Raw genomic sequence first — 20,759 nt, forward strand, 5'->3', positions numbered from 1 at the left:
TGTTGGGGCTAACCTCCCTTCTTCTTTTCTTGGTATTGTTATTCTTTCTTTGCATGCATGCAGGAGGTGTTTTTGGTATTTTGTGATCTTTGTTCTGTTGGCTATCTTAAGGTTTTCTGTGTATGTCTGTATCGTTCCATTTGATGGTGCCAAATGAGTATGTTAGGAGTGGTATGGCATATGTGTTTATTTCTGTGAAAACTATTTTTCATTTTAAAAAGGTCTTTGTGAGTTTCTAAAGTCGTATTAGGTATTCATTCGTCAATTCTTTCTTGTTTGTGGTATGGTATATTTTGGTGCTGTGATGAAAACCTAGTAAAGTTGCTTTGTTCCATGTTTTGTAATATTCCGTTATTTAGTGTTTCTATTGTGTTTCGACTTCTCCATCTTCCTGGTCGATGTGTTGTGATTTGCACTTATCAATTCAAACTCCATCTGTATGTCTGTTGTAAATTGTTCAATGATTTAAATAATATTTATATACGCTTTATAATAAAGCCGTACGTATTTCGTTCTGTTCAGTATGTTTGGGAGAGGGTTCAGACATATGTCGAACCATAACGCACTTAGGGAGTCCCCCGGAAAGATTCCTGTTTTTTTTTTTGTTATTTTATATGTGATGATATTTTCTGAGTGAGTTTGGAGGTGAATGTTAGTTACCCAGTTTGTTATATTAAGTTAAGAAAAAGTAAGTAAGTGGGATGCATAATATTTTATTAATCAGCTGTGCGGTATTTTTGCAAATGCTTTTTTGTAATCTACATACATATACATATAACATATGTGGAGATTTTTTTGAACTTGTATTGCTTTCTGTGCAATAGTTTGGTCTATTATGAGCTGTTCCTTGCGTTTTGGGTTTGTTGCCTGCAACCTTTTTGTCTATTTGTTAGTATGCTATTGTCTTTGAGGTGTACGTGTATTTTATGTGATATGAGTGATGTTATCTATTTGTAAAGAATGGGATGAAGGTGTCTAAAGTAATAGCTACTGGTTCTTTTCGTTTGTTAAATTGTTGCATGTGTTTCATGTTGTTGTTGTTTTAACAGCATAGTTAGCCCTGTCAGTGTAAGTATATCATCGGTCGTCTTCGTCTAGCTCATCTAAGGGGAGGCCCAGGAAACATGCTGTTTCGACAGGTTGGGTCCAGAGGGAAAGGGGGGTTAGATGAGTCGGTTTGAGGGGGCATGTGAAGAGGTGGTTAGTGTCGTGCGGGGTACCTTCACATGCCGGACATGTGTTTGGTGTGTCGGGGTCAATTCTGGATAAGTAGGAGTTTAACCTGCTACAATATCCAGAACGTAATTGTGCCAATGTTACACGAGTCTCACGGGGAAGCTGGAGCTCTTCATCTGCAATGGGTGGTGGTTGGACTCCGATTACGGCATTCACAGGACGGGAGTTCATGAAGGTGGTAACGGTCTCCCGGTGAATGTCGTTTATTGACTGTCTAAATACTGTCCGGTCCAGTAGGTTTCGGTCAGTTTTGTCCTGTAGTTCGTCAGCGTAGTCTAGGAGGTGTCTCCTGACGTGCCTGGGAGGCGGCTCAGGCTCAAGCAGGTGTCTGCAGGGGTGAAACCTGCGGTAACACCCCAGTAGGAACTGCTTGCTGAGCAATTTGTTGTGCTCCGCAACTGGGAGCATTTGTGCCTCGTTGTGTAGATGTTGTATGGGTGACATCAGGAGGCACCCGGTCGCTGTCCGAATGGCGGTATTTTGACAAGTCTGAAGTTTTGTCCACTGCGAATCACTAGTGCCAGGCGACCAGACAGGCGCAGCATAGTTTAGAACCGGCCGGCCAATTGCCTTAAATGTCGAAAGCAACAGTTCTTTGTCTTTGCCCCAAGTGCTGCCGGCCAGCGATTTGAGGACCTTGTTGCGATTTTGGACTTTAGTGGCAATTGCGGTTGTATGCGCAGAGAAGGAGAGCAAGCTGTCAAAGGTTACACCCAAAATTTTGGGGTTATTCACAGTCGGAATTGGTGTGTCGTCGACTTTTACCTTAAGGGACAGCTTGACCTCCTTTGTCCAGGTGGTGAAAAGGGTCGCCGTGGACTTAGTGGGGGAAAGTTGGAGATTCCTCGCAGTGAAAAAGCGAGAAAGGTCGGTGAGGTAGTTGTTCACTTTGGAACACAGGCCGTCGATGTCATTGCCCGACGCCATTATCGTGCAATCGTCAGCGTATGAGATCAGGAAAACTCCCGCTGGTGGTTGGGGGAGCTTCGGGATGTAGAATTTAAAAAGCAAGGGTGAAAGGACACCACCCTGCGGTACGCCTTGCTTAATCTTCCTCTGCTTTGACGTTTGATCTCGAAAAATCACTGACGAGTGCCGACCGCTCAGGTAGTTCGCGGACCACCTCTTCAGCCCTGGCGGGAGTGTCGACTGATAAATATCATCTAGTAGCGTGGAATGGCTGACTGTATCGAAAGCCTTCTTTAGGTCCAACGCTACTAGGACAGTCCTCTCGCAGGGGCGGTTTTGGTTAAGCCCCCATGGCAGCCGGTTCTACGTTACCGGAATGACTCGGGTTTTTCCCGACCAAGGGCTGCCGCCCCAGTACACTAGCCCTGTCTAGTGTATCGTATATCACCCCATGTGTTTCATCATTTTTTTTGCTTTTGTTACTCTTCTTGCGCTGCGTTGTAAGCGCTATATCTTTTCTAAGATTCTCAATTTTTGTTTTTAGACGAATTTTCTACATTGGGTCTTTTGTGCTATTGTTTAATGAGTTTTTCTTTGGCATTTTTTGTTTGTTTGGTTTTATTATTGTTGTTGCTATTGCGTAAATAGTTGTTTGGAAATCTACTAGATTATCTTATGTTTTTTGGAAGCATTGGGTTACTGTTTACGTAGTCAGTTATGATTTTAATATTATTGTTTGTATCTATTATGAATATTTTGAAGGGGGTCTGGGATAGCTGTGTTTGTTGAGTTCGTGGCTATTTTATAATAGCGTTATTGTTTTCATCTATTCTTGCTCTATTGCCCGTGTTTTTAATTTTGTTTATTGTTATTTGCGCATGTGTTGTATGGGCTTGATCCTGTGCTGGTTCCGAGTTGAGGGATAATGCAACTTCTTCTTCTTTTTCATGATTGGTGCAATAACCGCTTACGCGATTTTGGCCGAGTTTAACCAAGCGCCGGTGGTTCCTTCCTTTTGTTAACCGGCGCTAGTTGGAAACCCTAGGTGAAGCCAAGTCCTTCTCCACCTGATCTTTCCAACGCAGAGAAGGCCTTCCTCTTCCTCTGCTACAACCAGCTGGTACCGCATCGAATACTTTCAGAGCCGAGGCGTTTTTATCCATTCGGATGACATGACCCAACCAACGTCGTCGCTGGATCTTTATTCGCTGCACTATGTCCATCGGATGTTGTCATCGTCCAGGCTTCTGCGCCATACCATAGGACGGGTATTCAATGTGGGGCTTAATGGTGGTTTTTAAATAAACGAAGTCTCTTACAACCTCAAAATTATAACAGTCAACAGTGACGTGGGTGCCGATACGCGAGTGCGCCGACTGTTTGTATTTCGTTTTGTCTTCGTTCCCAACCAGACCCATTCGCTTTGGGTTTTTATCCAGTTTGGAAAAGACAGAACAAAGAACGCGGCTGTTAAGGTCGATGATGTCAATATCATCGGCATATGCCAATAATTGTACGTTTTTATAAAAAATTGTGCCCGAGCGACTAAGAAAATTATGCTGGTTGGGGTTAATTAAGGAGAGGAGGTACAGAGAACGTAAATTCATAGAAAAGGTTCAGTCCCAGCTCGTTCCTCATTAATTAATATGGCTGTCGGAGAGGAACGAGAGGGACAGAGTGATATGCAAGTGTGAAAAAATGTAGTTTACATTTGCTTGCGTACAGAATAGATTTGTTCATTTAATATGTCCATATGATTAGTATGTATGTTTACAGATTTGTTCGTTTTGGTTTTTTAAGAAAATTTCGCGAAATTATATTATGGCCTATTATGAGCAACATTCGATCTTCGACTGTAGTCGAAAGTGCTGATCGAACGAATTTTCATTTGGTATTATGGTGCTCATTCGTTGAAGAATAGGACTATTGTGAATTTTGATCGCTCGACGCATTTACAATAGATAATTTTTTCTCAGCTGATACAGCATATCAAAATAAAAGAAAAACCGATTGTGTTGAAATTCTTTGCTAACACTATTTTTAAAAGTTAAAAAAAGTATTTTTTGTGAAAATAAGTACAACGGAGTTGTGGTGCGACGATTCATCGGACGATGAAAGATTATTGGAACTAGCTAGAAGTAGAAACCAGTTGAGGGGCGCATCCAACCCCCTAGAAATGGCTTCCACTGAGTAAGTTTAGAATTTTCAAAATGTGTTGACGTACTTAATATTACAGAAATTTTCTTACAGATTTTTAAAGAACTTTAGATTATCTAAAGAGGCGTTTATGAACCTACTGTCCAGTACAGAAAACCAGTTGCCGCAGTGCACCCGAGAAAAATCCAAGCGAGAAGTATCATTGAGAGAACAATTGGAGTCCTGAAAAATCGATTTAGATGTTTGTTGTAGGCAAGAGCTCTTTACTCTTCTCCAAAAAAAGCAACACAAATTATTAATATGTGTGCAGCTTTGCACAACAGTTGCTTGTTTTATAATGTTCAACTTCCGGATGAAGAGTTATCCGATGAGACCCTCAACGATGATGCTGAAGATATTGAAGTGGAGTCAAATAACGGAGAAGCAGAAAACATAAGAAATGAAATTCTTAGAATATTGTAGAAAAATCTAAAAAGTATTAAATAGAAACCTTTACGCCACAGTTTCTGTTTTATTTTTGTTATAAATTTTCTTAATTCAATTATTCGTCATTCGAAAAAAATATGTAATTCAGTTCCTCTACGTATTTCAGCCCATACCTGCCAAGGGAAAATAAAAATGTATTTCTATAAACATCACAAAAAAAAAAACATTATTAACCTTAATCCATTTTGCTGCCGTTCTAACTGGTGGTCCCAAGCAATTCAGCTACGTTGTAAATTCCTCCCATTTTTTTGCTGCTTGAACATTGGTGCAAATCGCTTTTGCGAATTGTGGATTCTCTTCCATGAATGCAACTAGCCTTTCTAATTGCTGTTTGGTACTCACGACTTTCGACCTGCATAAAATTAACAAAATTAGTATATATTTATTATTTGGTTACTATAAAACAATAAATAATCGCAAACAACGTACATTTTAACAAGTTTTCCCACAATACGCTACACAATCGAAAGCAAAATTGCATTCGACTCTAAATTCGGTATACAACGAAAATTTCGACAGCGTTGCACCGCTCATAATACCAAATTGACATTCGATTTTCGATCTTCGACAACCAACGAATATCAAAGATCGAATGCAACTCATAATAGGGGCCTATATGTATGCATGTTTATAAATATGTATTAGCATATGACATATGTACATATGTGAGTAGGTTATGAAAATTTCGCGAAATTGTATGCATGCATGTTTATGTATATTAGCATAGGAAATATGTGTATTAGGTTTTATTTTAAATTCTTCAAGCATATCAAATTAATAATCCTCATAGAGAAACGATTCAGGCACACAGGAAGATGGCATATGCAAATACAAATATTTGAATTTATATGTATTCATATGCGCATATATATATGCTGTGTGTATGTATGTGCACTTATCATAGCAAAAAATATTACGATTCCCTAAAGCTCCTCAAGAAATCCAGCGCGCATTCATAGGCACAGCATTATATGTACAGTAACTTTAAAATACTCTGATTTCAGAGTAAGTTTCTAACCTTGGTATCTGATATATGCATATGTTTTTGTGCACTTTTTATCAATTGAAGAACTACCTACGTAAAGTAATATACAGTAGGTTCTGTTTTTATGCGGCTTTTTTTTATACGGTTTTGAAATAGTGCGGTTTTTTTTAAATTACAAAATGCATGTCGACCTATCAGGAATTGTACATATAAACAAGATTCTAAGCCAGCTAAGCAAAAACCCATCACAGATTACATCAGAAATGCTAACCCTACAAGTATGGAACCGCCTGCATAACTATCTAGATCAGACGTGTACATTTCCTCAAGTGACGAAAGTGATTTTACACCAAATCCTAAACGAACGCGCAACATGTGGGTATTGTCTGTTTTTTTTTCTGACTTAAATTTATTTTTCGATTCTGACGTTTCTTAAATGAAGATATAATTTTCAAAAATACAATATTTTGTTTATGCGATTTTATTTAATTATTTCAGATTCATGCGGTCTAGGGAACGTATCTATAGTTATAATATGGGACTAGTGCCCTTTTTTATGCGATTTTATTACATTATTTCAGATTTATGCGGTTTTAGCACTTTTGAAACGTATCTATAGTTTTACTATAGAACTAGTAGCTTTTTTTATGCTGTTTTTTTATGCTGTTTCTTGCGGAACGTATCTACCGCATAAAAACAGAACCTACTGTACTAATTAACTATTATCCTACTATCAAAGAACATAAAATAATTGTTTCGAAATTTTCTCATGGTATTGAAATGTCCGTCACAGAACTTTTTTATAAGCTACTTGTGCTGTTTTCTGCAACTTACTTATGTTCATGCGCGCACTTAACGCACAGCAGCTGCGGTTGTCGAGCATTTAGAACACATACTTACATACGTACATATCTGGGTGCAAACATATATACGAACCGCGACCATTCGACACGAAAAAAATTCAAGATTTACCAAGTAATGGCAAATGATTCAACGCGAAATATTCCAATATTGACTATTTTCGAATGGTCGAGAAAATTGACATATGGGCGGCTCGTTTTATGAATGAAAGTAGTTTGCTCGTAGAAATAGGAGCTCGAACTTACCAATGAATTGGTTTTTGTTGTGCTTTTTAATATGTGAAACTGCTCAGCGCCGTCGCGGATAAATAATCATGGTCGCTACAGCTGCGCCTATGACTGCATTTTATTTTTGTAGTCGCTAGGCTTAGAGAAGCTTAGTTTCGGAAACATACGCATGTAGAGGCATAAAGGGAATGTGTATGGTTATGTGTACAGTTTGTCAAGAATACCTTTGCATAGTGAAGAAAAACTTAAAATTTTAGCTTTGTCCAACAACAAATAAAAAAATACACAAAAAATGTATACACATATTCCATTACTGTACTTGTCTACGACTATTAGGCGCCAACATTTATTAAATAAACACACACATTACAAAAACAACACCAAAAAAGATGTTTACTCTGTTTAAAAAGTGTCAAAAAAATCTTTGCATAACTGATGAAAACAACAAAAAATGCAGTTATTTTCCGCGAATTTCATTCATTTGGGGTTTTCTGCAAATGGTATGGAATGTGAAAGGGATGGGAAATTATTTAGTTATAAAGTGATTGTATTCATGGCTTCGAGTGATCTCACTTTTGAATAAAAAATTGCCAGGAAAACTAGTTTCAAAAAATATTATTCAATTAGTGCGAGAATTTGAGTCATCTATTGGCCACCAGCAGGCAGTACCCGCCACTGGTAATGATTTGGGCCGCTGTAACCGTAGATGGGCTCTCTTCAATCGTTTTCATCGAGCCTGGCATCAAGGTTAATGCGAAATATCGGGAAAGTATTCTGGAGGTTGCTTTGAAGCCGTGGGCAGACAGACCATACACGTTTCAATAGGATTCGCCACCGCCTCACAAAGCTCGTGTTAACCAATAGTGGCTAAAAAACAATGTTCCGAACTTCATAACGTCCACACAATGGCTCTCAAATTCACCAGACGCGAATTCGATTTATTATTCTCTTGGAGAGCAAGGTCCGAACTAAAAGATTCACCAGTCTCGAGGCGCTGAAAAAAGTCATTGTCCACGAGTGGGCCAAAATACCGGCAAGTCACATTCGGTCAAGTCAGTTTCAATCCGACTCCGAAGGGCAGATATTTTTTTTATGAGGGCACCGCTATTAGAAAAAACTTTTTCTTCATTTTGGTGTGTCACGAACCTACGTTCTCCGAATTCCGAATGATAGTCCCGCACCAAACCATTCGGCTACGGCGACTTGTATAGTGAATAGTTTGGCGTTATATTGGGTCCAAGATTTTCGACGTGTCTCTTGAGTTTTTTATTGTTATGGTCAAATAGCATTTGTTTGATTTCCTTTGGGGCTGCGTTCAGCTTGCTTTTGTCAAGTGGTAGCCTAATTGTTTTCCAGCGTTTACGTTAACGGTTTTTTTTTTCTTGGATGTGTGCATCCATGTTACAGCTCGAGGAACAGATAGTTTCTTGTGGAGTGGCGTTCATTATAGGGTCATGAAAATAGGCTGTCGCACTGTCGGTTTCGTCAAAGGTTTTTAAGCTTATTTTTTTGTCGAGCTTAAAATAACTATTTCTCTAAATGTATCCCATCAAATTTGTTTGATATATATATAGGGTTATTCAATAGGTGCGCTTCAACTTTTTTCGATAGGGAGGGCGAACGACGCAATATTTTTTATTTTTCGCTTGACATTTGTAAACTTCATTAGTATACATTTCATCATGGAACGCTACACACTTGAGCAACGATTGCAAATCGTGCAAATTTTTTATGAAAATAATCGTTCTGTTGCTTGTACTTTAAGAGCATTACGGCCATTTTACGGTCCATTTAACAAGCCGTCCCGTTTTGGGGTTATGTGAAGTCATTGGTCTACAGTAACAAGCCGGCGACGATTTTTGAGCTCAGAGCCAATATTGAACGCGAAATTGCTGGAATTTCGGCCGATTTATGCAAAAGAGTGGTCGAAAATTGGGTTCAACGATTGAACTTCGTAAAACGTGCACGCGGTGGTCATGCAAAAGAAATCGAATTTCATACTTAAATGTATATGTTCAAACTCGATAATAAAAAAAAATTAGTTAAAAAAGTCAAACCGTTTGTGTTTTATTCAAAAAAGTTCAAAAGTTGAAGCGCTCTTACTGAAAAACCCTTTACATACCATACACACGGACATGCATCCAGATTAGTTTGAGCAAGAAGAAATCCATTATTTTTGGGTAAAATGTTTGCGCAAAGGGTTAAAACTGTTTTATAGTCGATATTTAGCTCCTGGGGATATGCTATGACTACTAGCATGCCGGTTATATCCGATTATTTCTCTATCGACATCTTCTTTAACATCAAAAACGTCGGAAAAGAATCGATGAATCCAAAATTGCACGTAATTAGCTATACAGTATCGATAACAGGCACCATAAACACCATTCACAATCTCAGCTGCCTGGCTTACATTTTCATTATGAAATGTAATTATAAAATATACCGAATTTTCTCTTTGTCGACTTTCATTGTTAACACCCCGTAATTCACAACTGAATGGAACATACAAATAAAAGCAAAAGAATTTGTTTAGTGTGAAATGTCACCTTGATAACGAGAATAAACTTTAAATTGTTCGATCGATACTTTACGAGATATTTATTTTTCCCAAATTCTCAAACTAAACAAATTTCCAAACTTTCAAAACGAATATATATAGCGCCAAATAAAGTCACTTAGACGCATGTGTTACATGTCTGAATAATCTCCAAGAAGGGTTTCAAAGAATTAATGGAAGACGACTGACGTAGCCAAATAAGTTGGTGCAGTACCCGGGTTCAAAGCCTCTGCCGTAAAACACCAAAAAGTTGCTTCGCCCTTCGATAAGCAATGACAAGTTTCCAAGCGGCAAAAAACGTTGCTGTCATGAAGAGGCTGCTCCCTTTCTGTCATGAGTAAGCTGAACACGTCGTAGACCGGGTGCTAGTGAATTGGACTCCTTCGATGCTGGCCCAAAGAATCGTCTCGGTGCGAGCAGAGGAAGATCTGTTGGTGTTATCCGGGGTTAATTGAGGTTGCCTCCAAGGCAGTGTGCTATCTCCATTGCTCTGGTGCATGGTGATCGATCCTCTGCCCACCACATTAAACGACTCGGGAGCCTACGCACAAGCATATGCGGACGAAGTTGCCTGTTTCGTAACAGGCCCTTCGCTTATGAACATCTGGCCAACATCAAGACTGGCACTGTCCTCTTCACTAGAAGGAGGAAGCTTGATGGACTCGTTCGGCCTAAGCTAAAAGGAGTCACAATCCAGCTATCCAAGGAAATTAGATATCTTGGAGTAATCCTCGATAGTTAGCTCCTCTGGAAATCACACGTTGAAACAAAGATATCCGAAGCACTGACAACAAGGTTATTTTTGGGGTCTTTCTCCTACAAAGGTCCTATGGATCTACACGGCTTTGATAAGACCTATTACCACCTATGCATCAGTGGTCTGGAAGAGTAGACTCCCTCTCGTGAGAGTCAGAGGACCTTATCAAGACTACAATACACTGTGGCCATCTGTTGCACCGGAAATTCTCCGACTACTTCAGGCCCGGCATTAGATGATCTGATTAGTCTCCCACCACTTGATGTTTTCATTCAGGGAGAGATCTTGAAGGCCATCTGCAAGCTGAAACACAATGGCCCCTGTCCGGCATTAGACAACAGAGAAGGAATGGACTTTGATCCAACGATCCTCGCCATGCCCCTTGACTCAATGCAATCCAGAGTCGTGCTTGATAAGAGATACAGTGCGGTGCTGCCAGAGGGCTCTGAAGCCAACTTTCTTGGCCCGGAGCCCGTTCTTCCACTCCCATCTGCAGCCATTAAAGCCACAGTTAGCAAACGGGTTACTCTAATCTAGAAGCGAGCTTGGCAGGTTGAGAGAGGCTGCAGATAGACAAAACTGATGTTAACTGTCATGTCCGACCGACTGTCGCAAACCTGTCACTAAACAAAGGGGACTGTAGGAGGCTGGATGGACTAATGACGGATCACTTTCTATATGCAAAGCACATGCAAAAGGTGGGCAGCTCATATGTTCAAACTCGATAATAAAAAAAAAATTAGTTAAAAAAGTCAAACCGTTTGTGTTTTATTCAAAAAAAAAAAAAGTTGAAGCGCTCTTACTGAAAAACCCTATATTTGTATTCGAGAATTCTTGCGTATTTGAGTTCTGATATATCATTATTATTGGGGAATGGTCAGATGGCAATTCAATTAATGATTTAATTGCCATATCTTCATGGTTGACATTTCTTGTTATATTATAAAAAAGTCGATCAGATCTGTTTTTAATTGAATTGCCATATCTTCATGGTTGACATTTCTTGTTATAAAAAAGTCGATCAGATCTGTTAGATCGCCACTACTTATAAACTTACTGTTATTTCTTTTGATAGCGTCCAGTAAATTACGTCCTTCGGAGTTCGTGAACTTGAACCCCATATTGCATTTTTAGCACGCCAGCTATGCCAAGTGTTTACAAAAAGTCTTATTATTTTGTGACGGAATTTGTGTATTTTGGAGGACAATATACAGAAGAGATTGTTAACATAGTTTGCCGCATTCGTCTTCAATTTGGTAACAAGTAGTACTTCACAGTTGTTTTCGAGATTATCTCTTACAAAAAATACTAATATATAATGCAAAATCAAATTACCATAATTACCACATATTTATGAAAATGTGAAAGCACGACAGACGCGAAAAATAGCGATTTTTTATTCCAAATTTTCACTATTTATAAAAATGCTTTATCGAATACTAAAGGTCAATTTTACTAATTAAAAAGAAAAAGTTCTATTGAACCTCAATTTTTGGTTTTTCCCTGCTGCCTGTTCTTTACTTATGTATACCCAACAATATTAGCATTTAGGGATAGTTTTTTAATTCATAATAGTGAAAAAAATTCATATTAAATTGAATTGAATGAAAAAGCGCAGAATAGCGATTCCTCTTCTCTTAAAAAATTAAAATGTTGGCGTGGCTCGTGCTGCGGCCCACAAACACGCTCAGTATCATATCCCTCAATCAATGGACTTATTTTTTTTTGTTACCACAGTGTTATGGACTGACATTACTTGCCGATTTAATAATACTTTTTTTTTATAATTTCTGAAATATAAAATTTTTCTCTTTTTTTTTATTCTAGACGTTTGTAATACCGTGTAAAATCAATACAAAATTGAGAAAAGAATAAAACGAATAGTAAAAAAAAAGTTAAAAGTAAAATGTTCCATGAATAAAGAGTGTTTATAAGTGAATATTATTCTTTTGCGTTATTTGTGTTTAAGTAAAATAATCGTGTGTATTAGGGCATTTTTGAAACTTATACAAAAAATAAGCAAATTTCTTAAAAATTCTTAATGGCAGCCGCCGTAGGCGAATGTGTTGCTGCGTAAGTACCATTCGGGAGTGCGTGCATGAAACACCAAATGACAGAAAAAGTGTTTTCTATTAGCAATTGCCCCCCGGAAGGCAATCGACCACTTCCATGAAAAAGCTCCTCATAAATAACGATTTGCACACCACAAATAGGAGGAGGAGCTCAGCCAAATGCCTAAAATAAATGTACGCGCTGATTATTATTATAATTATTAATATTTTTTTTTATTATCTATATATAATATATGTATATGCATTGGCATATGATAGGCATGAATGCGATCAATCGGGTATTTACTCTATAAATATTAGTCCTCTGCTTATCGCCAAGCGTTGGCAAATGGCGAATAGATGAAGCAACTGGTACAAATGAACATTTGTTGGAAACGCGGGAAGAGAGCTGCCTTAAATTGCATGTGTTGGTGACAGTGCGCTATCGTCGAGAGGTAGGTCACGCATGTTTGCTTCAGGACATTTGTAGCGCTATAAAACTTAAAAATGCAATTGAACCTTCGTACAAACATAACTAACATAATATACATATTGTTACGTATTGAACTTATGGTCTCTATTAAAAAGCGAAACTAACATATATTACTCTCATATACATATATATATATGTAATGTGTGTAAAATATCGGAATCCGCGGGAAAAGGCGTTCGGTCGGTGTCTCAATTGCATCTGCCTACTCTCATACATGACTCCCCTTAACATCCAGAGGCGGAGTAGAATTGTGGGGCCTGTCGGCTGCGCTTCGATCTGCGCGGTTTTTCCGGTGTTGGCGATGATGAGGTGTCAGGTTGTAGATTCGTTGACTGCCCTGGCGATTGAGTCTCTACGACGTGACCAAAAGTACTTGAATCAACTTCATCAGATGATCGGATTGAGCTGGCTTCGACGTCTTCGGTTGACAGTATTTTATAAACGTTCGGTCGGTGTCTCAATTGCATCTGCCTACTCTCATACATGACACCCCTTAACATCCAGAGGCGGAGTAGAATTGTGGGGCCTATCGGCTGCGCTTCGATCTGCGCGGTTTTTCCGGTGTTGGCGATGATGAGGTGTCAGGTTGTAGATTCGTTGACTGCCCTGGCGATTGAGTCTCTACGACGTGACCAAAAGTACTTGAATCAACTTCATCAGATGATCGGATTGAGCTGGCTTCGACGTCTTCGGTTGACAGTATTTCGTAGTCAGATTCTTCCGATGCCACCCGACAACGAAGCTGGCCCTGATGTCGTTTGACGACCCTAGAGTCGTCCAAGCGAACCTCATAAGCTATAGGCCCAGTCTGATTTTCCTCCAGGCCCTCGATTCATCTCGGCCCAGTCGAATGATTACGAACCCATACTTGTCTGCCTGAAATGAAAGGTTTAGTACTGACAAGGTCGGTGACCTTACCGTACACGTTTTCGTGAGGTTGAATTTTGTCGAAATAAGTTTTTAGCTCACGATTGAGCAGTAGCTCTACCGGCGAGCGGTTCGTTGTTGAGTGGGGCTAAGATCGATGTTTATGTCAGGCTCTGCTTTCTTCAAATAATTTTTAGTACATTGAACCATTCGGTCCGCCTGCCCTTTTGTAGAAGGATGGACCGGCGCAGAACGGATGTGTCGAATTAGATTGTTCTCCATAAAGTTCTTGAACTCCTCAGATGTAAAAGCTGTTCCGTTATCCGACACGAGCTCATCAGGTAGCCCATGCGTGGCGAATATTTGGTATAACACCTTAATAGCGGCCGCTGAAGAAGTTGAATTAACGACGGCCACTTCAAGTCACTTAGAGTATATTAGAAGTCGAAGAGTATGAAGAATAATTTATCTTGAAAAGGACTTGGAAAATCCACGAGCAGGCGGGATCATGGACGTTTCGCAGATTCCCAGTAGTGCGTTGTTGTTTGGTGTTGGTCGTTACGATTTTGCTGACATGAACTGCATTTTTTCACAACGAGTTCGATTTCCGCATCGATGTTCGGCGACCAAACATAACTCCGAGCAACGACCTTCATTTTGACGATGCCAGGATGTGGTGCATGCAGAGTTTCCAAAATAGACTCTCGGAGCGCAGACGGGATTATAGCGAGGTTTCCCCAAACTAAATATCCTCTATTTGCACTGGAGTCAGATCGATGGCAAAAGTATTGATACAGCTTATCGGAGCGGTTGATTTTGCTGGGCCACCCCCTTAACACCCAGTTGAAAAACTTGGAGAGCTCCGGACCCGTAGAAGTTTGAGAGGCAATCAGCTGTGTGCTGACAACTGGTTTTGCCGATATTTCTACCATGAGAATGTTTTCGGTCGACGTAGGCCCTGCTTCAAACAGCATTGGACAACTGCTCAAAAAGTCTGCATTGCCCATTCTAAGACCAAATTGAAGTTGTACGCGCTGAGAAAAACTGATCAGCGAATCATTGGGTTCGATATTATGTTGGGGGCCGGTTTCATTGTGGTGAAAATTCCGAAGAGTGGACGGTGATCGGTGACAAACGTAAAAAATCTGCCATATAAGTAGTTGTGGAATTTCTTCACTCCAGAGAAGAGAGCGACTGCTTCCCTATCTATCTGTGCGTAATTGCGTTCTGCCTTCGACAGCGTCCTTGAGTAGAGTGCAATGGGCTTCTCCGACTCGTCTGCTAACCTGTGGCTGAGGACTGGTCCGAGTCCGTACGGCGATGCGTCACAAGTGAACACTAACGGCAAGTTCTCATTGTAATGGATTAGCGCATTCTCTGATGCGAGCCGTCTTTTTAGCGCATTGAAAGCTTTTTCGAGTTGCTTTTTCCAAATCCATCGTACGCTTTGATCTTGTTAGGTGAGGGTCGTCTACCGAGATCGCCCAGTTTAGACCCCAAAAATTCGATAGATGCCACACTAAATTGGCACTTGTCCTTGCGCAAACGTAGTCCGGCCTTGTCGAAGCGTACAAATATTTGTTTCAGTCTGTTTGCGAGCTCATCTTCCGACTTACCCATGATCACGATATCATGAAAGTACGGCAAGACGCCAGGAATGTTTTGCAAAACGTTTTCGATCCAGCCTTAGAGTATACCGGCCGCTGATGAGATGCCGAACTGCAGCTTGGTTACCTTGAATGCGCCTTTCAGCGTTGACACAATTTGCAGGAGTGATGAACGCTCATCAACCACGAGCTGTTGGTATGCCTGTGCCACATCAATTTTTGCATAAATCGATCCACCTTCGACCGAAGCCAAAAGCGTGCTAACGGCTGGAATTTGATAAAAATATGGCTTAATTGCCTTATTCGGCGATGATTTGTAGTCACCACATATACGGATGGAACCATCTCTTTTTACCACGGGCACTATAGGTGTTGCCCAATCGGAGTATTCCACAGGCTCCAGAATTCCTTGACAACATAAGCGATCGATTTCTTCTTCCACGAGGTCCTCAATGGCGAAGGGTATACGGTGTGGAGGCAGTCTCACGGGCGGCACCGCCGAATCGATTTGTAAGGACTCTGGTGGTCCTGTATAGCGACCAAGATCTGTTCCGAACAAGTGATCGTATTTCTTCAGAATGGCTTTGATGCTTTTACGCATTGAACCTGAACGAGCATTTGTTGAGTTGGATGAAGACGCTCTGTGTAAGTTGACATTTGACGCGCTGCGGAAGGCTCGCTGTAAATGCCCTTGACTCCGCATGCATTGCGAAGAGATTCACTATGTGGACACTATTTACGAGGGTGTGGTTCATGACAGCTGCTGGTTACTGTTGACGGCGTTTTTGTTCGTGTACGAAAACGATCCGCGTTGACAGCATTAACTAGTTCGCTGAATTCCCTCATAGCCATAGCACTGATGGCTGCTGCCTCATTCGAAAGTGCACGTTCGATAACCTTTTGCACCGTTAGACCTTTTTCTGCCAGTAAGCTTTTCTGCAGTCCTTCGTCCTTCATACCACACACAAAACGCTTGCGAAGCATGCGGTCGAGCGCCGTACCGAAGTTGCAGTCCACTGCCAATGTACGCAATGCTGCGATGTAATTGCTGACAGACTAGTCATGATCACGTTTGTGAAAATGATAATAGGCCGCGTTTTCGGATGGAAGTGTAAAGATTGCTGCCTTTTGACGACCTTCCTCTTGTACATCATTGGCCAAAAGGAACAAATCGAAGCGCGCCGTTGACCATTTATTGGATGATTTAAATCAAATGGTTCCAAATTCCCAACTCCAGCCATGTCGACTCGTTTGACCTTTTCAAAAATAAATCGTTCAGTCTTCGCCGTGAATGTACTGCTATCAATTGAGGAATGCGAATCACCGCCACTTTTTATTTTTTTGCCGTTACGATACATATGCTCTCAACGAGAGCTGAGTTGCACCTTTTTGATCTGATTTTTATGACCTCAAAATATTCTTTGCGAATAAGATGTGACTTAACATAAGGTTATGTGAATGTCAGGCCATTTGTGTATTTGCAAACGGTTCCTGCACATTTACTGTTTTATTGTTGTGCGCCGATAGGTTTTGTCGTTTTGCTTTGATTCACTTCTCGACTGACCTGCGCGCAATACGTACATATGTGTGTATGTTGTTTTTATTATATATTATATTATTATATCTATATAATATTTTTGTACGCATCCTATCCCGCCAGTGTTACGTATTGAAGTTATGGTCTTTATTAAAAAATGAAACTAACATATATTACTCTTATATATGTAATTTGAGTGTAAAATGTCGGAATCCGCGGGACAAGGCGATCAATCGGTGTCTCAATTGCATCTGCCTACTCTCATACATGACACATATATATTTATATATACATCAATGTACCAAAACACTTGTACGGTTAATGCATTCTCGTCTAAAATTAGTTTTAATACATAAAAATATTAAACATTTTCATCAAATTTGTATAAAGTTTTAAACTTTAGTGAAACGCACGCACGAATTATTTATGTTGTAATATTTCGGCCGCCGTGGCCGAATGGTTTGGTGCGTGACTACCATTCGGAATTCAGAAAGAGACGTCGGTTCGAATCTCGGTGAAAGATCAAAAAATTAAGAAAAAGTTTTTTCTAAAGCGGTCGCCCCTCGGCAGGCAATGCATTTCTGCTATGAAAAAGCTCCTCATAAAAAATATCTGCCATTCGGAGTCGGCTTGAAACTGTAGGTTTCTCCATTTGTGGAACAACATCACAAATAGGAGGAGGAGCTCGGCCAAACACCCAAAAAGGGTGTACGCGCCAACTATATATATATAACTATAATGTTCTTTTTAAATTAAAGCACTCAACATTAAAGTTACTTTGATTTTAAATGTTCGAGCTTATAATTAAAATATATGTAACTTTAAGTGTACATTTAAGTTTTTTGAAAGTATAAATTGAATCAAATTTCGTTTGTCAAGGGAACATAGAAATAATCTCATTCAAATGCTAAGCAAAACGCTGTAGGCAATAAATCAGTTTGATATCTACAGAAGCCAAAAACTGTGCAGACCCAATACTAAAGAGAGAATTCACTACAATCAGCTCTGTTGAAATTTCACCACCCTACCAGAAATTGTTTATGGAATGAGAAGGCGCAAATGTTAAATGACATTTTTTCGAGTACTAATTTCTAGATTCAGAAAGGATGCCGCCTATAGAGCCACGCTGTTATCGGGCGCAAAGCGAGCCATGTGGGATCGCTACAGACAGCTAAACAAGGAAGAGAGACGTATTATAAGAAAGAAAAAACGAGATGCGTATTATAAGATACGTGAGTGCGAGGAGCTTGAGATGGTGGCCCATAGGCCAGAAGGTTCTAAGACCGTGTTTGCAGAAGGTTTTAAGACCTGTAAGAACAAAAACGGCGAACTGGTGACTGACATAAAGAACAACCTTAAATTTTGGAGGGAACACTTCTCGAGCCTGTTAAACATTGATAGCTGCGCATGTCACAGAGAATGTGAAGATCTCGATACCCCAATCGTTGACGACGGAATTGTCGTTACGCTACCCGACCATGACGAGGTGAGAATAGCGATAACGCGGCTAAAGAACAACAAAGCCGCGGGCGCCAACGGACTGCCGGCTGAGCTATTCAAACATGGCGGCGAGGAGCTGATAAGGTGCATGCATCAGCTCCTATGCAAAATATGGTCGGATGAAAGCATGCCTGCCGATTGGAATTTAAGTGTGCTCTGCCTTATCCATAGGAAGGGTGATCCTACAATCTGTGCCAATTGCCGTGGGATTAGTCTTCTAAATATCGCCTATAAGGTTCTAGGGAGCGTATTGTGTGAAAGGCTGAATCCGTCAGTACGGTTTTAGACCTGGAAAGGTCTCCCATGTCAGCCGGTTCCACGTTGCCGCCCCAGTATACTAGCCCTGTCTAGTGTACCGTATTTTCCCCTAAATCTTTCATCACAGGAGCAACTCATTGCAACCAGTTTGCTCCAAATACTTGTCTTCCGGGCTGGCGTCGAACCCAATCCCGGACCTGAAGTATTCTACTGCTGCATCTACCACAAACGGCTCTACCCGAACTCCACCTCGGTTAGGTGTAACCAGTGCAACGGGTGGTGCCATCTTAAGACCTGCTCAGGCCTTAAGACACATAGGGAGTGGTCCACAAGGTATGTGGCAACGTGTTGCTTCCGTTCACAGGCGTTCCCCGCCTCCACGGCTACACTGCCCTCAGTGCCGGCACATCACACTGCCGCCACTAACAACACCTCAACGGTCAGGAGCCCCCAAGAGCAACACAACTCCCTCTCCAACCCACAACCCTCCTGCTCCTACCCCAGTGCGGGGACAAACCAGCAGCTCTTGGTCCCCCGCACAGTCTGCTCCGTGTGCCAGACCGTAGTTCCTCGGAACTTGACAACTGTCCAATGCAATTCTTGCAGTGGCTGGTGTCATTTTCGGAGGTGCTCCGGCCTGCACACCACCCGTGAGTGGACACGCGACTATGTTGCCCCCTGCTGCAGAGCTCTGCATCCGCAACCGCCCCCCGTGGCGCGGTCATCTGACAACATCAGGCCATTCCCCATTTTGCGGAACGCACAGCAGGACCAACGCAGACAACATCACGCATCCCTCACCCCCCGAATTACGGCGACACTCCCATGAAGCTTCAAGCTTCTGCAACTGAACTGCAACGGACTCACGAGTAAGATTGACGAGATAGTCGACTTCATGAGTCGGTTCGGAATCAAGATAGCTGCGGTCCAGGAGACAAAACTGCACGCTAGCTCCCCCTGATTACCAGGGATGGCTACAATGTGCACCGGAAGACCGCGAGCGAGGCAACGGTGGAGGCCTAGCGTTCATAGTACACCATTCAGTGCAGTATCGTCTTATTGATGAAGGCATCGACCGCAGGGACAGCACCGCAGAACGTCAAGGTATAGCTGTCCGGTCAGGCGATGCCGAGCTCGAAATTTACAATATTTACATACCCCCTGTCACCTGCTGCCCGGCAGGATATCTCCCCGATATTGGTGCGCTCATCAGGGGAGAAAACCGATTGGTAGTAGGTGACTTTAACGCGCATCACGATCTTTGGCATTCAAGCCTGCCAAATGATCGTAGGGGACAGCTATTGGCAGAGCAGATAGACGATTCGACGTTCAGCACTGTAAACGACGACGCCCCCACTAGGGTAGTGGGCAATTGTAGCAGCTCGCCTGATATAACAATTGCTAGCGCTGGACTGATAAATAGCATAACCTGGCGACCTATGCTATCGCTTGCATCAGACCACTTGCCCATTATCATCTCGATCGAGAGACCTGCCGACTTTGTTTCCGCGGATCACCGGTCATACATCAACTTCAACAAAGCTGATTGGACCAGATTCGCGGAATTTACTGAGAACATCTTCGCAGCCCTACCCACTCCCACCGATGTGCGCGCAGGCGAACGCGCATTCCGCAAGGCGATTACAGCCACTCTCATCATTCCTGATGGAAATTAGGGAGAGTGGTCCCACTGCTGAAGCCTGGGAAACCCGCCAACCAAGGGGAGTCTTATCGTCCGATAACTCTCCTTTCCCCAGTAGTGAAGACACTTGAAGCCCTTCTACTCCCACTCCTCACTGAACACCTGACTCCAGCCCCACACCAGCATGGTTTCCGTAGAGTGCACAGTACCACCACGGCACTCACCGTCATAAACACCCAGGTAAACCGCGGACTAAACCAAAACCGCCCCTGCGAGACGACTGTCCTAGTAGCGTTGGACCGACAAAAGGCTTTCAATACAGTCAGCCACGCCACGCTACTAGATGACATTTTACAGTCGACATTCCCGCCAGGGCTGAAGAGGTGGACCGCGAACTACCTGAGTGGTCGTCACTCGTCGGTAATATTTCGAGACCAAACCTCAAAACAGAGAAAAATAAAGCAAGGAGTACCGCAGGGTGGTGTCCTTTCACCCTTGTTTTTAATTTCTATATTTCGAAACTCCCCCAGCCACCAGAGGGAGTCTCACTGGGCTCATATGCCGACGACTGCACGATAATGGCGTCGGGCAATGACATTGATGGCCTATGCTCAAAAGTAAACGAC

At 41.6% G+C, this 20,759-nt stretch overlaps 1 protein-coding gene across 3 annotated transcripts in view; it reads left to right on the forward strand.

Moving 5' to 3' along the window:
• Positions 1-20,759, forward strand: part of LOC129249822 (uncharacterized) — an 84,843-nt gene that overhangs the window by 55,589 nt on the left and 8,495 nt on the right. Inside the window, exon 1 of one of the 3 annotated variants that reach the window (XM_054889487.1) lies at positions 12,597-12,684. The exons of the other annotated variants lie outside the window; for them this stretch is intronic. The gene's annotated coding sequence lies outside the window, so the exon portion shown is untranslated. Of the gene's footprint in view, positions 1-12,596; positions 12,685-20,759 lie in introns of those variants that run through there. 3 annotated transcript variants of the gene reach the window in all.

This window comes from Anastrepha obliqua, chromosome 6 (assembly GCF_027943255.1).
Source record: "Anastrepha obliqua isolate idAnaObli1 chromosome 6, idAnaObli1_1.0, whole genome shotgun sequence".
Classification (NCBI taxonomy): Eukaryota; Metazoa; Arthropoda; class Insecta; order Diptera; family Tephritidae; genus Anastrepha; species Anastrepha obliqua.